Source organism: Pleurodeles waltl, chromosome 3_1 (genome assembly GCF_031143425.1).
Source record: "Pleurodeles waltl isolate 20211129_DDA chromosome 3_1, aPleWal1.hap1.20221129, whole genome shotgun sequence".
Classification (NCBI taxonomy): domain Eukaryota; kingdom Metazoa; phylum Chordata; class Amphibia; order Caudata; family Salamandridae; genus Pleurodeles; species Pleurodeles waltl.
In genome coordinates, this window is record NC_090440.1 from 501,616,483 (window position 1) to 501,628,868 (window position 12,386).

Sequence of the window (12,386 nt, forward strand, 5' to 3'; positions counted from 1 at the left end):
CAAGGACTGAGGTAGTGGATGCCTTTCTCCACTGGTTCTGGAGGGGGCTTTGTGCCCAGAGTGCTTCATCCTGCCAAGGACTGAGGTAGTGGATAACAGTCTCCACTGGTTCTGGAGGGGGCTTTGTGCCCACTGGTTCTGGAGGGGGCTTTGTGCCCAGAGTGATTCATCCTGCCAAGGACTGAGGTAGTGGATAACAGTCTCCACTGGTTCTGGAGGGGGCTTTGTGCCCAAAGTGATTCATCCTGCTTGTGGCGGCCTCATTAGCATCAGAGGCTTTGGCGCTCTTTGGCCTGCGGTGCTGGTGGCGGCGGTGTCCTGTTGAGCGGTGCTGGTGACGGCGGTGTCTTGTTCAGCGGTGCTTGTGGCGGCGGTGTCCTGTTCAGCGGTGCTTGTGGCGGCGGTGTCCTGTTCAGCGGTGCTTGTGGCGGCGGTGTCCTGTGAAGTGGTGCCTGTGGCGGCGGTGTCCTGTTCAGCGGTGCTTGTGGCGGCGGTGTCCTGTGAAGCGGTGCCTGTGGCGGCGGTGTCCTGTGAAGCGGTGTTGGTGGCGGCGGTGTCCTGTTCAGCGGTGCTGGTGGCGGCGGTGTCCTGTTCAGCGGTGCTGGTGGCGGCAGTGTCCTGTGAAGCGCTGATTGTGGCGGCGGTGTCTTTGGCAGCAGTGCTGGTGGCGGCGGTGTCCTGTGAAGCGGTGCTGGTGGCAGCGGTGTCCTGTGAAGCGGTGCTTGTGGCGGTGGTGTCCTGTGAAGCGGTGCTGGTGGCGGTCTTGTCCGCCGTGCAGGTTTTCACCGACTGGCCTGTTTTTCTGTGCCCCTTCCCCATCTTGGATGGTGGCACAGCCATCTTCCCACTCCCAACTGTACCCCTGGGAGAGGCTTTGGTGGTAGATGTTTTGCCTTTCTCCCACCGGGCAGTGGGCAACTTTTTGTGCTTTTGAGGTGTGGGACTATCCGTGGTCTGGCTCATTGGCACAATGGCTAACCTGCTGTTTGGCACACTCCAGAAGCTGGTTACTACTGGCACCACTGTTCCCGCGGATGTTGTGGTTGAGGTGCTGGGTTGGGACCTGGAAAGGCGTGCCCTAGGGGACTGAAAGGGTGGGGGAGGTGAGGGGAAGAGGTCAAGGTTGGACAGGAAAAGTTTTTCGGACACACTGGGACGGGTAGATTGAGGGGGTTTGGCAGTGGAGGAAGAGGTAGTGGTTGTAGGAGGTGTACGTTTGCTGACTTTGGGTGAAGGTGAATGGGCTGGAGGCTGTCGTTAGGTGGATGGCTGTTGGGTGGGTGTGTGGCTGCGTTTGTGTACCTTGGGAGGTGGGCTCACAGACACACTGGGAGAGGACACAGAGTATGTGTGAATGGTAGTGGGGGTGGTGACTGCACGTGAGCGGGGTGTGGTGGTGGGTGTGCTGGTGATGGAGGTAGTGGCTGAAGATGCAGTGCATGCAGGTGTGAGTGGAGACGAGACTGGGAGGGAGGAGGGAGACGAGGAAGAGGAGGAGGGGGACACAGTGGAGGCAGTGGATGTTGGTATGTGTGCAGGTGTATGATGCTTGCGTGAGTGCCTGTGGGATGTGTGGTGCTTATGTTTGCCTGAGCTTCCCTTGTGTGTTGACGTGTGTGCAAGCTGGTCTGATGGTGTGCTTGGGATAGGCTAAGGTACAGGGGTTTTGGTCTAGGTGGAGGAAGTTGGAGGGGGAGGCTAGAGACAATGGCTGCCATCAGTGCTGAGGTCAGAGTCTGAAAAGCTCGCTGTTGGGCTTCCTGACCAGAATGAATGCCCTCCAGGTATGCATTCGTCTGTTGCAACTGCCTCTCTACACCCTGGCTGGCATTCAAAATGGTAGACTGCCCAACAGTGAGGGACCTGAGGAGGTCAATGGCCTCTTCACTGAAGGCAGCAGGGCTGACTGGGGCAGGGCCTGAGATGCCTGGGGCGAAGTAGATGCCCACCCTTCTGGGTGAGCGGCCACGGGGCACACGCTGAGGGGCTGCTGGGAGGGCGGTGCTGGAAGGGGGGGTGGTGGCTGTACCTGTAGATGCGGGTGGTACAGAGGGGCCCGCCACCGCAAGGGAGCTCCCATCAGAGGAAGAGTCCGTGTTGCTGGTCTCAGTTCCTGTCCCCGCCGTGGAGCTCCCCTCCGTCCCACTGATGGCTTCTGACTCCGTTGTGTCACCCTCCAGAGCCATGTGGGATGCAGCTCCCTCCTGCTCTGGTGGCACTGCTCCTCTGCCTGATGATGCTAATGCACACAAGAACAGGGAGACCACAAAAAGGGGGGGAGACAGAAGAAAGACATGTTGAGTGCATGCAATACCGCTACAGTTGGCGGACACTACAGACACAGAAGCCCTCTGCACTACGCCGTGCACTTAGAGTTCCCTAGTTAATCCCAGGGACATGGGGTACAAGGCCTATGCCCGATTGCTGCACACATGGAAGTCACAGGAGCCTGACTAGGTGTAGTTGGCTCTGAACACAGGTGGGGTGGGGTGCCACAGGGCCTGCCTTAAGAAGGGACCTTGCCTACTAAACTCGCCCTGGCCTAGGGGAACCCACAGCCCACCTCCCCCACCCAGACACCTACAATGCACGCTGAATCTGCAGAATGAGAGTGTACTCAACCCCTTGTGGTTGCTGTGATGCCCTCAAGCGCCCATCCAACTCCGAATAGGCCACTGCCAGGATCTGAAACATCAGGGGGGTCATGGTGCGACGGGCACCCCTCCCACGTTGGGAGGCCATCCCCAGCTGGGCCTCTGCCGTCTTCTTGCTCCAACGGCGAATGTCCCCCCATCTTTTCCGGCAGTGGGTGCTCCGCCTGTGGTAGACCCCCAGGGTCCGGACTTCCTTGGCGATGGCACGCCAAATATCCTTCTTCTGTTGGGCGCTGACCTACATGAATAGTACAGGGGAAAAGGAGAAAATATAACCGTCCGCACCGTCACAGTAATTGGCCCGCATCCCTACCCTTGCCATGACGCACATGCACTCACCGTCGTATCATGCACGCCTCATTCTCCCCCCCCCCCCCATCTTTCATCAACACCACTCCACACGGGCATTGCCCATACAGCATGCTCACAGTGTAATTACCTGTTTGTCTGGAGGTCCGTAGAGGAGCGTGTACTGGGGAAGGACCCCATCCACTAGTTTCTTCAACTCCTCTGTGCTGAAGGCAGGGGCCCTTTCCCCAGACACATGAGCCATTGTCTCTTCCAGACTGAGATCACAGCAGCACTTGCAGTGTAGGTCCTCTCCTCTCGAAGATCAAGTATCAAGTGAGTGAACAGAGAGAAAATGGTGGTCACGTCCGCGGCGGTGCGTACCGTCACCGCCGGCTTACATCGTCATTGGCTCCTGGGACCCCTAGGGTCCAATGTTAACCAATGCAAGATTGCGCAACGGTCTTGGATGGCCTACCGCGACGGTGTACAACGCCAGCGCAGTTACCTCATATCCCCTTGTCCCACATTACAGGTCAGGCAGCCGCCATTTCAGGGGGCCACATGGCATTAATTTTGACTGTGTCACACATATCTAGGCCTTGCTTAAACACTAATACAGCCATATATCGATTTTCTAACAGTTTGCAATGAAGTTGTGTTTACGTACCTCAGTGTTGGTTGACTCTCTGCTCCCTGTTCTCCTCTATAGAGCACGTCCGCTGGGGCAGGTGAGGAGATGGCGGCATCCTCCGGTGTACAGACCGCTGGTGGACCTGTCGACAATGGAGGAGCGACATGTAATTGTCACATACAGACTTGATTGTACCACAATCCTGGAACTGTGTGCCCAGTTGGAGCCAGACCTGATGTCAGCTATCCGCCATCTCACAGGAGTCCCCCCTCTAGTGCAGGTCCAGTCAAGTAGGTCTTTTCAAACAACAGTGGCCATTGCATCAGGGATGTACCAGCCTATGTTCTCCAATGTGTTGTCCAGAGTGTTGTCTGCCCTGCTGAAACACATGCGCAGCTACATCGTTTTCCCTCAGGTGGAGGATTTGCCTACAGTGAAAGGTGAATTCTATGCCCTGGGACATATCCCCAACATCATAGGTGCCATTGATGGGACACATGTGGCCTTAGTCCCCCCGCAGGAGTTAACAGGTGTACAGAAACCAGAAGAGTTACCATTCTATGAATGTGCAGATGGTGTGTTTGGCCGACCAGTACATCTCCCATGTAAATGCCAAGTTTCCTGGCTCAGTGCATGAAGCTTACATTCTGCGGAATAGCAGCATCCCTTATGTGATGAGTCAACTCCAGAGGCACCGTGTGTGTCTATTAGGTGAGGACATGGACCCAATACAGTGTGACTAGGTGTCTGGGTCTGGGGATGTCCCTAGGAGTTAGTGTGTGTCTAACAGTTGTCCCTCGCCATTTGCAGGTGACTCTGGTTACCCCAACCTGTCATGGCTACTGACCCCAGTGAGGAATCCCAGGACAAGGGCAGAGGAACGCTACAATGAGGCCCATGGATGACCTAGGAGGATTACAGAGAGGACCTTCGGCCTCCTGAAGGCCAGGTTCTGGTGCCTCCATATGACAGGTGGTTCCCTATTCTACTTACCAAAGAAGGTGTGCCAGATCATCGTGGCCTGCTGTATGCTTCACAACTTGGCTTTGCGACGACAGGTGCCTTTTCTACAGGAGCATGGTCCAGATGGAGATGTTGTGGCAGCTGTGGAGTCTGTGGACAGTGAAGACGAGGAAGCAGAAGAAGAGGACAGACAACAGGAACACGGTGATCCAGCAATACTTCCAGTGAGAAACAGGTAAGAAGACAACACTGCCTGCTAAATCTGATTTAATTCTTCTATCTCTCATCTGTCTGTCATTTTCACCCAGTGTATGGACCCTGATTTGTCACTTTCCCTTTCACCTTCACAGATGTGGGTCCCACTGTGTGACCTCTGCTTTGTTAACGCATGGACTAGAGCTTTGTGACATGGGTATGTTGACAATACATTGGATGTAGCATTTTTCCACAGTTATTGCAAATACACATTTTCAAAAGCACAGACTGACTCCAGATTGTTTTGTGATTTAAGGGTGTTTATTTAAGTGCTAAATAGTGAATGGGGTTGTAAATTGGTCAGGGGTGATGGTGGAGGAATGTCCATGGCAGAGTCCAGTCTATTAGTCTCACAGGTGCATTGTCCAAAGGGGCATAGGAAGTGGAGCTAGGGCAGTTTAAGTATGGACAGGGTGACACAGTGGGACAGAAGGATGACAATCAGGGTGGTCTCATTTCTTGGCGGGGGTCTTGGCATTGTTCTCTGTCTTTATCCTGGATCTCAGGGACCGCTTGTGGGGTGGTTCTCCATCTGCAGGGGATGGGGTGCTGGTGTCGTGGTCCTTTGGCGGTGCCTCCTTTCCACTAGCGCCGGCGGAGGTGGTGGGCAGTTTATCATCCAGGCTATTGTCAGGGGGCCCTTGTTGTGCCACAGTGTCCCTCCTGATGTTGACGAGTTCCTTCAGCACCCCTACAATGGTGCCCAGGGAGGAATTGATGGATTTGAGTTCCTCCCAGAAGCCCAAATACTGTTCATCCTGCAGCCGCTGAGTCTCCTGAAACTTGGCCAGTACCGTTGCCATCTTCTCCTGGGAATGGTGGTAGGCTCCCATGATGTTGGAGAGGGCCTCGTGGAGAGTGGGTTCCCTGGGCCTGTCCTCCCCCGTCACACTGCAGCCCTCCTAGTTCCCCTGTGTTTCTGGGCCTCTGTCCCCTGAACCGTGTGCCCACTACCACTGCCCCCAGGTCCCTGGTGTTGTTGGGGTGGTGGGTTAGCCTGGGTTCCCTATAGTGGTGGACACACTGCTGCTTGACGTGAACTGGGGACAGAGGTATGGGAACGCTGGGTGGGTGCTGTGCTGGTGTTTCCAGAGGGGGAAGCTCTGTAGTGGCCTGTGTCAGTGTGAGGGGAACCGACTGTCCTGAGGTCCCAGATGGGCCGGGCTGGTCATCTTGATCCAGTTGGACAGAGCTGCTGTCATCACTGTGGGCCTCTTCTGTGGGTGGAGTGGACATGTCTGGACCCTCCTGTCCGGTGACGTTGGGCAGGGGTCTCCCAGGGGTGTAAAGGCATGATTATTGCATTTGTTTGTGCCATGGTGTGCAATGGGTGGGTCACCCTGTACCACAGTGCTTCCATTCTTGTGTGGACCTTGTGTGATAATGGTCTAGGGGGGTGTATGGGTATGTGCAGTGGACATGCTTGGGTGATAGGAATCCATGCTTTGGTGTTGCATGCAGGGCTTGGGTTTGGGATGTGTGGTTTGTGATAGTGGGACATGTGTGAGGAGTTGGGGTGATGGGGGTGAGGGCGAGGGTGGGGGTATGTCATAGCATGCAGTTAGTGTGGGGATGAAGTAGTCAAGATTTGACTTACTAGAGTCCATTCCTCCAGCTACTCCTGCGAGGCCCTTAGGATGCAGTATAGCCAAGACCTGCTCCTCCCATGTTCTTAGTTCTGAGGGAGAAGGTGGGGGTCCGCCGCCTGAACTGCGATGTGGTGTCTTGAGACCACGGAACGCACCTTCCCCCGTAGGTCGTTCCACCTCTTCCTGATATCACCTTGTGTTCTTGGATGCTGTCCCACTGCATTTACCCTGTCCACGATTCTGCGCCATAGCTCCATCTTCATAGCTATGGTGGTGTGCTGCACCTGTGATCCGAATAGCTGTGGCTCGAACTGGATGATTTCCTCCACCATGACCCTGAGCTCCTCCTCAGAAAACCTGGGGTGTCTTTGCGGTTCCATGGGGTAGTGTGGGTGCTGTGTGGGGTGGTGTGTGTTGTGATGTGTGGGGTGATATTTACGGGTGTGTTGTGTGAGGTGCGTGGATGTTGTGTGAGTGATGGTGTTGAGTGCCTGTGGATGCTAGTGTTGTTTCTGGTGGTGTCTCTCTCTGGCCTTCTGTCGCAATTTTTTTCATAGGGGTTTGTGGGTGATGTGGGTGTGTGTTTTATATTGTATTGAGTGTGTGGGAGTGGTGTGTGTATGAGTATCAGGTGTGTGTATTTCGATTTGTCCAATATGGATGTGTTTTGTAAGAGTGTGTGTATTTTGAGCGTGGCGGTGTGTACTGCCAATGGAATACCGCGTTTGAAAGACCGCCGTGTGGATTCGTGGGTCGTGATAGTGTGGGCGTATTCCTGTTGGCGTGACGGTGTCGGTTTTGTTATTGCCAGTTTATCACTGACCTTTGGTGTGGCGGACTTGTGTGGGTGTCTAAATTTTGGCGGATTCCGAGCTGTGGGTCGTAATAGCTGTGGCAGAATTCCACAGCCGCGTGTTGGCGGTCTTCTGCAAGGCGGTAAGCGGCTTTTACTGCCAATGTTGTAATGACCCCCTAAGTTCCTGGAATGCATGTGCACAACCACTGACAGTATAAAGGAACTTAAGGGTTAATAGGGAAAATAAAGAGGTCATCCTGTTCGATAAAGTAAACACCCTGTGGTCTATTGTTTGGTGGCTTAAATAACTAGATTTTCTGCCCCCCATCAGAATCAGCCAGACGTCTGGGCATCATCAGGGGGGAAATAAATCTAAGAAAGAACAGGTGACTGCCCTTTCCACATCCTTCCATGTCTTTCTTTATATGGTGCTCAAGATATTTTAATGGCTTCAGCTAGGGACACTCAAAATATAATTCAGGCATTTAACCAGACAATCCAAAATTCCACTGCTTTGATGGTCCTAAATCTCTCTCACGAAATCCACACTGAAATCCCTTAATTGGTTGGCTGTGCACAAATCAGCCATCTTGAAGTTCCTGTGCCACAATTTTAGAAATTGGGTTTTTAGTTGGCAGCGGTATACACCCTTGTCTAAGTGGGGACCGCAATCCTAGTCAGGGTAAGTCACACACAATCCAAATTATCCTGTGCTCACCCTCTGGTAGTTTGGCACTGAGCAGTCAGGCTTAACTTAGAAGGCAATGTGTAAAGTATTTGTGCAATAAATCATGCAATAACACAGTGAATACACCACAAAAATTCACCACACAGTTTTAGAAAAATATGAGATATTTATCTGAATAAATTAAGGTCAAAACATTTAAGATTTGATAATCACAAGAGTCTTTAGTTATTTAAAGCAACAATTGTCTCATGCAAGCACAAAATACCTGGTTTGCATCAAAATTACACGCATGAAGACCACAGAGGAGGAGATGCGTGGAAAAAAGTAGGTGTGAGTTGGATTTCCAAGCGCACACATAATGCGTCAATTCTTTTCCACGCGGCAAGGGCTTTGCGTCGAATTCCAGCGTGCAGGCTTGAATCCTCTTTGCGATGTGGGGTTTTTGACGCCCAGGGAGGCTTTGTGGAAATCCTGGGCATGCGGGATGAAGTCACAGCTGTTGCGTCAATCCCTTGGGCTATGCAGCGGAGTTTCTGTTGCATGTCTGGTGATGCATCGATTTCTTTTGCAGGAAGTCGGGCTGTGTCATTCCGGCTTGACGATGTGTTGATCCGGTGGGCTGTGCATCAAAGTTTCGGACGCAAGGCTGGCGCTGCATCGATCTCCACTCGAGGAGTCGGGCTGCATCGTTTCGGTGTTTGAGTGATTTTCCCACTGCTGGGCAGGCTGTGCATTGATTCCGGCAGGCTGTGCTTCGACGTTCACCACAAAAGGAGTTTCTTTGCGGAGATGAAGTCTTTTCGGCACTGAGACTTCAGGAACAGGAGGCAAGCTCAATCCAAGCACTTGGAGAGAACTTCTCAGCAGAGATAGAGGCCAGCAAGACAGCAGGGCAACAGCAAGGCAGCAGTCCCTTACAGCAAAGTAGTCCAGGTGAGTCCTTTGGGCAGCCAGGCAGCTTCTCTTCGAAGGTTTCAGGTTCTGGTGCAGAGTGTCTGTCCCAAGAAGTGTCTAAGTTGGTAGGGGCAGGGACCCCGTTTATATACCCAAAAGTGCCTTTGTAGTGGGGGAGACTTCAAAGAGTAGTTTTGAAGTGCACAAGGTCCCCTTTCAGTACAACCCTGTCTGCCAGATCCCAGTAGGGGGTTTGGCAGTCCATTGTGTGAGGGCAGGACACTGTCTTTTGAAATGTAAGTGTCAGGCCTTTCACCCTTCCAGCCCAGGAAGACCCATTCAGTATGCAGATGGGTGCAGGTGTGACTGAGCATCCTGTGTTTGTGGGTGTCTGGGTGAAATGCACAAGGGAGCTGTCAACCACCCCAGCCCAGACATGGATTGGAGACAGGTTGTAAGGCACAGAAGGATTTTAAGTGTAGAGAAATGCTCACTTTCTAAAAGTGGCATTTCAAAATAGTAATATAAAATCCAACCTCACCAGTCAGCAGGATTTTGATTTACCATTCTGGCCATACCAAATATGACCTTTCCACCCCTTTCTGATCAGAACCTACCACTCAAACAGTATATGATGGTAGCCCTAATGTTAGGAGCATGCCTTTCCAGCACAGGAAAACCAATTTTAGGAGTTTTCCACTACCAGGGCATATACAACACACAGGTATATGTCCTGCCTTTTACCTACATAGCACCCTGCCCTGGGCATGACTTATGTGTAGAAAAAGGGTAGTTTCAGGCTTGGCAAGTGCTTTTAAATGCCAAGTCGAAGTGGCAGTGAAACTGCACACATAGGCCTTGCAATGGCAGGCCTGAGACATGGTTAAGGGGCTACTTTTGTGGGTGGCACAATCAGTGCTGCAGGCCCACTAGTAGCATCTAATTTACAGGCCCTGGGCACGCACAGTGCACTTTACGAGGGACTTACAAGTACATTAAATATGCCAATTGGGTATTGAGCCAAAGTCACCATGCTTTAAGGGAGAGAGCAAATACACTTTAGCACTGGTTAGCAGTGGTAAAGTGTGCAGAGTCCTTAAAACAGCAAAAACAGTGTCAAAAAGTGGAGGGAGGCAGGCAAAAAGTTGGGGATGACCACCCTAAAGCTCTCTGGTCTAACACACACACATAAGGACTTATTCACAAACTGCACTTTTGAGTATGTTTGCATTTTTTTGTAAGTTTGTTACCTTTTGGTATTAACACACAGCACTTTTGTAATAACTTACACATTTTTAGCAACTTACACTTTTGTAGTATGTCCAGCACTATACAATGACAACCAGTGGTGCTGCAACAGCCCCCATAGTAAAAAATGGGGTAGGGACCTAAAATAAAACACCGTAGAAAATATCTCTTCTTTTTTTTTGTTGGTGCCGATCTCACTCCTTTGAAGTAGCTCTGTGGAACATAAAACAAAGATCTGGGCACCAATGATTTATCGATTCATAAGGCTTTCAACATAGACACTACACAATAAATTGTCTAAAGGCAGGTTGGTGAGAGTCACAGAACTTTGAATTGTATTCTTATAGGGTTTACCAATGCCCTAGGAACAATTGTATTCCTGGTCATTGGAAAGTCTTGTTTGCTACAGTCTGTAGGACTAAGAGGTGTTAGATAAGAGGTTTTGTGGAGCATTAGTTGGTTTATGTGCCAATTTCCTAGGCTGTAGTCGTGTTTCAGCTGAGGTGTACAAAAGTATTTTGGTGTACAGGACAAATTAGACAGAAACAATCAATGGAAGGGCATGTACAGAAAGCCAAGTCACTTGCCAGTGGCCCAAGGACTTATCTTAATAGCATAAAATTGCAAGCCCCTAAGAATAATTCAACATGATGATCTGCACCTGACACACCTGGTCCTACGGACATCCTTGAATGGGAATATCCTGCGCATTGATGCCTGTCCATCAAAGTTGTACATATATTTCTGTATTACCCTATTTCCTCACAAATGGGTCACTAAAATGATTCTACATGAAATGAGGAAATGGAAGGGCAATATCAATCATGCGGGAGGTTGTGGCCCCAGAAAACCTCCTTAATTATAATAAACAAACTAAACACCAAAACAAAAATCTCTCACACGAGGTGACACGACCAACATGATTTTCTCCAGCAAAGAGGCCATCTTGGATTGTTTGCAGACATTCATTCATTCGTTGCATATTAGTGACTCTAAATGTTTTCTTTTTTTCTACATACAGGGCTGTGCAGTTTTAAACATGACCAAACCCCTAGTGAAGTTCTGCGAAGTTGCAAAATCTGTGGTCTTTTGTCCATCTTTAACGAGAGCGTAAAATATTCCTGATAAAGTAATTTTTCAGATAAACCTTTTCTAAAAAAATCTTTGCAGAAGGATTCTCCTGGGGTAGGTTAACTATTTGCTGTCACAGTGCCTTTTGTTTTTCACAACAGCTTTTATTATTTTAATAAACTTTAGGAAGCTGGTAACAACAATGTTGCCCGACTTGCTTTCCACAAGATTTGGTGTTGTATGCCTTAGCAGTGCTTAGTATGTAAAAGAATAAGCGTAGTGTCCTCACATTTTGCTCAGAAGTCTGTGGTTGGTGCTACAGAATGTTGGGGTGCCAAATATGAAATTTACCTTGGCTTGGTTACACGTGCCTCTTTCATCCACCACCACCAGACAATCTATGTCCTTTTTCCTCACCATTTGAGGTTCTTTTTCATCCCTGCCTTTTCCATTTGTCACTGTTTTTTACGCCTTTCTCTTCCTCGTTCTTGCCCCATTTTGTGTATGAAAGTCTAGGCGAAAGTCAGGGAAGGTATTGGAACCTATCACTGACACAGAATGGGAAAAGGTGCATGCGGGGATAATGACTGTTTCATTTAATGCCCATTTTAATCTAATACAATACAACTACATACACCAGGCGTATTTTGCACCAAAAACCCTGTACTCCATATGCTCCTCTTGTGGCGTGTGTTGCTCTCAGTGTTGATAGAAGAGGCAGATTTTCTTCACGTGGCGTGGTCCTGCCCATCACTGGCACCTTTTGGCAGGACATGATGGACCCAGGCTGGAATGCTCAACTTACTATCAAACAAGCTCTGCTGGGCATTCTCCTGTCCCCAACAAAGTAAGCACTGAGCGGGAAGTTTCAGCTTTGGGGCTTTTGCTAGCTATGAGATTGTTGGCAGTGGAATCTCCGAGTTATAGAGACTAGCTTAGATATATGTCAGAATGGGAGGCGGCAGAGGAGCTACATATGAAACACACAGGAAGGGATGAGAAATTTGAGGATGACCTACGGGCATGTGCGGCTATGCTAGCAGCGTTGATGGACCCTCCGGATGTGCGATCTCCCTGAAGGTTTATTAAATAACGAGTGCTAGGTATATGATATGACAGTTTGTGATCAATAACCCTGGTTAAAGTGCTTAACTAGATTTTTACTGCGTTACCTGCGGTGTTGCGGTGATGTATTTACGCTGTGCCTATGTATAGGAAATGTTCTTGAATAGTTTTGACATAGAGGCACATAGAAAGGAAGGATACTACTTCCGCTGATGCCTGGATCACTCAACATGTGTTTACA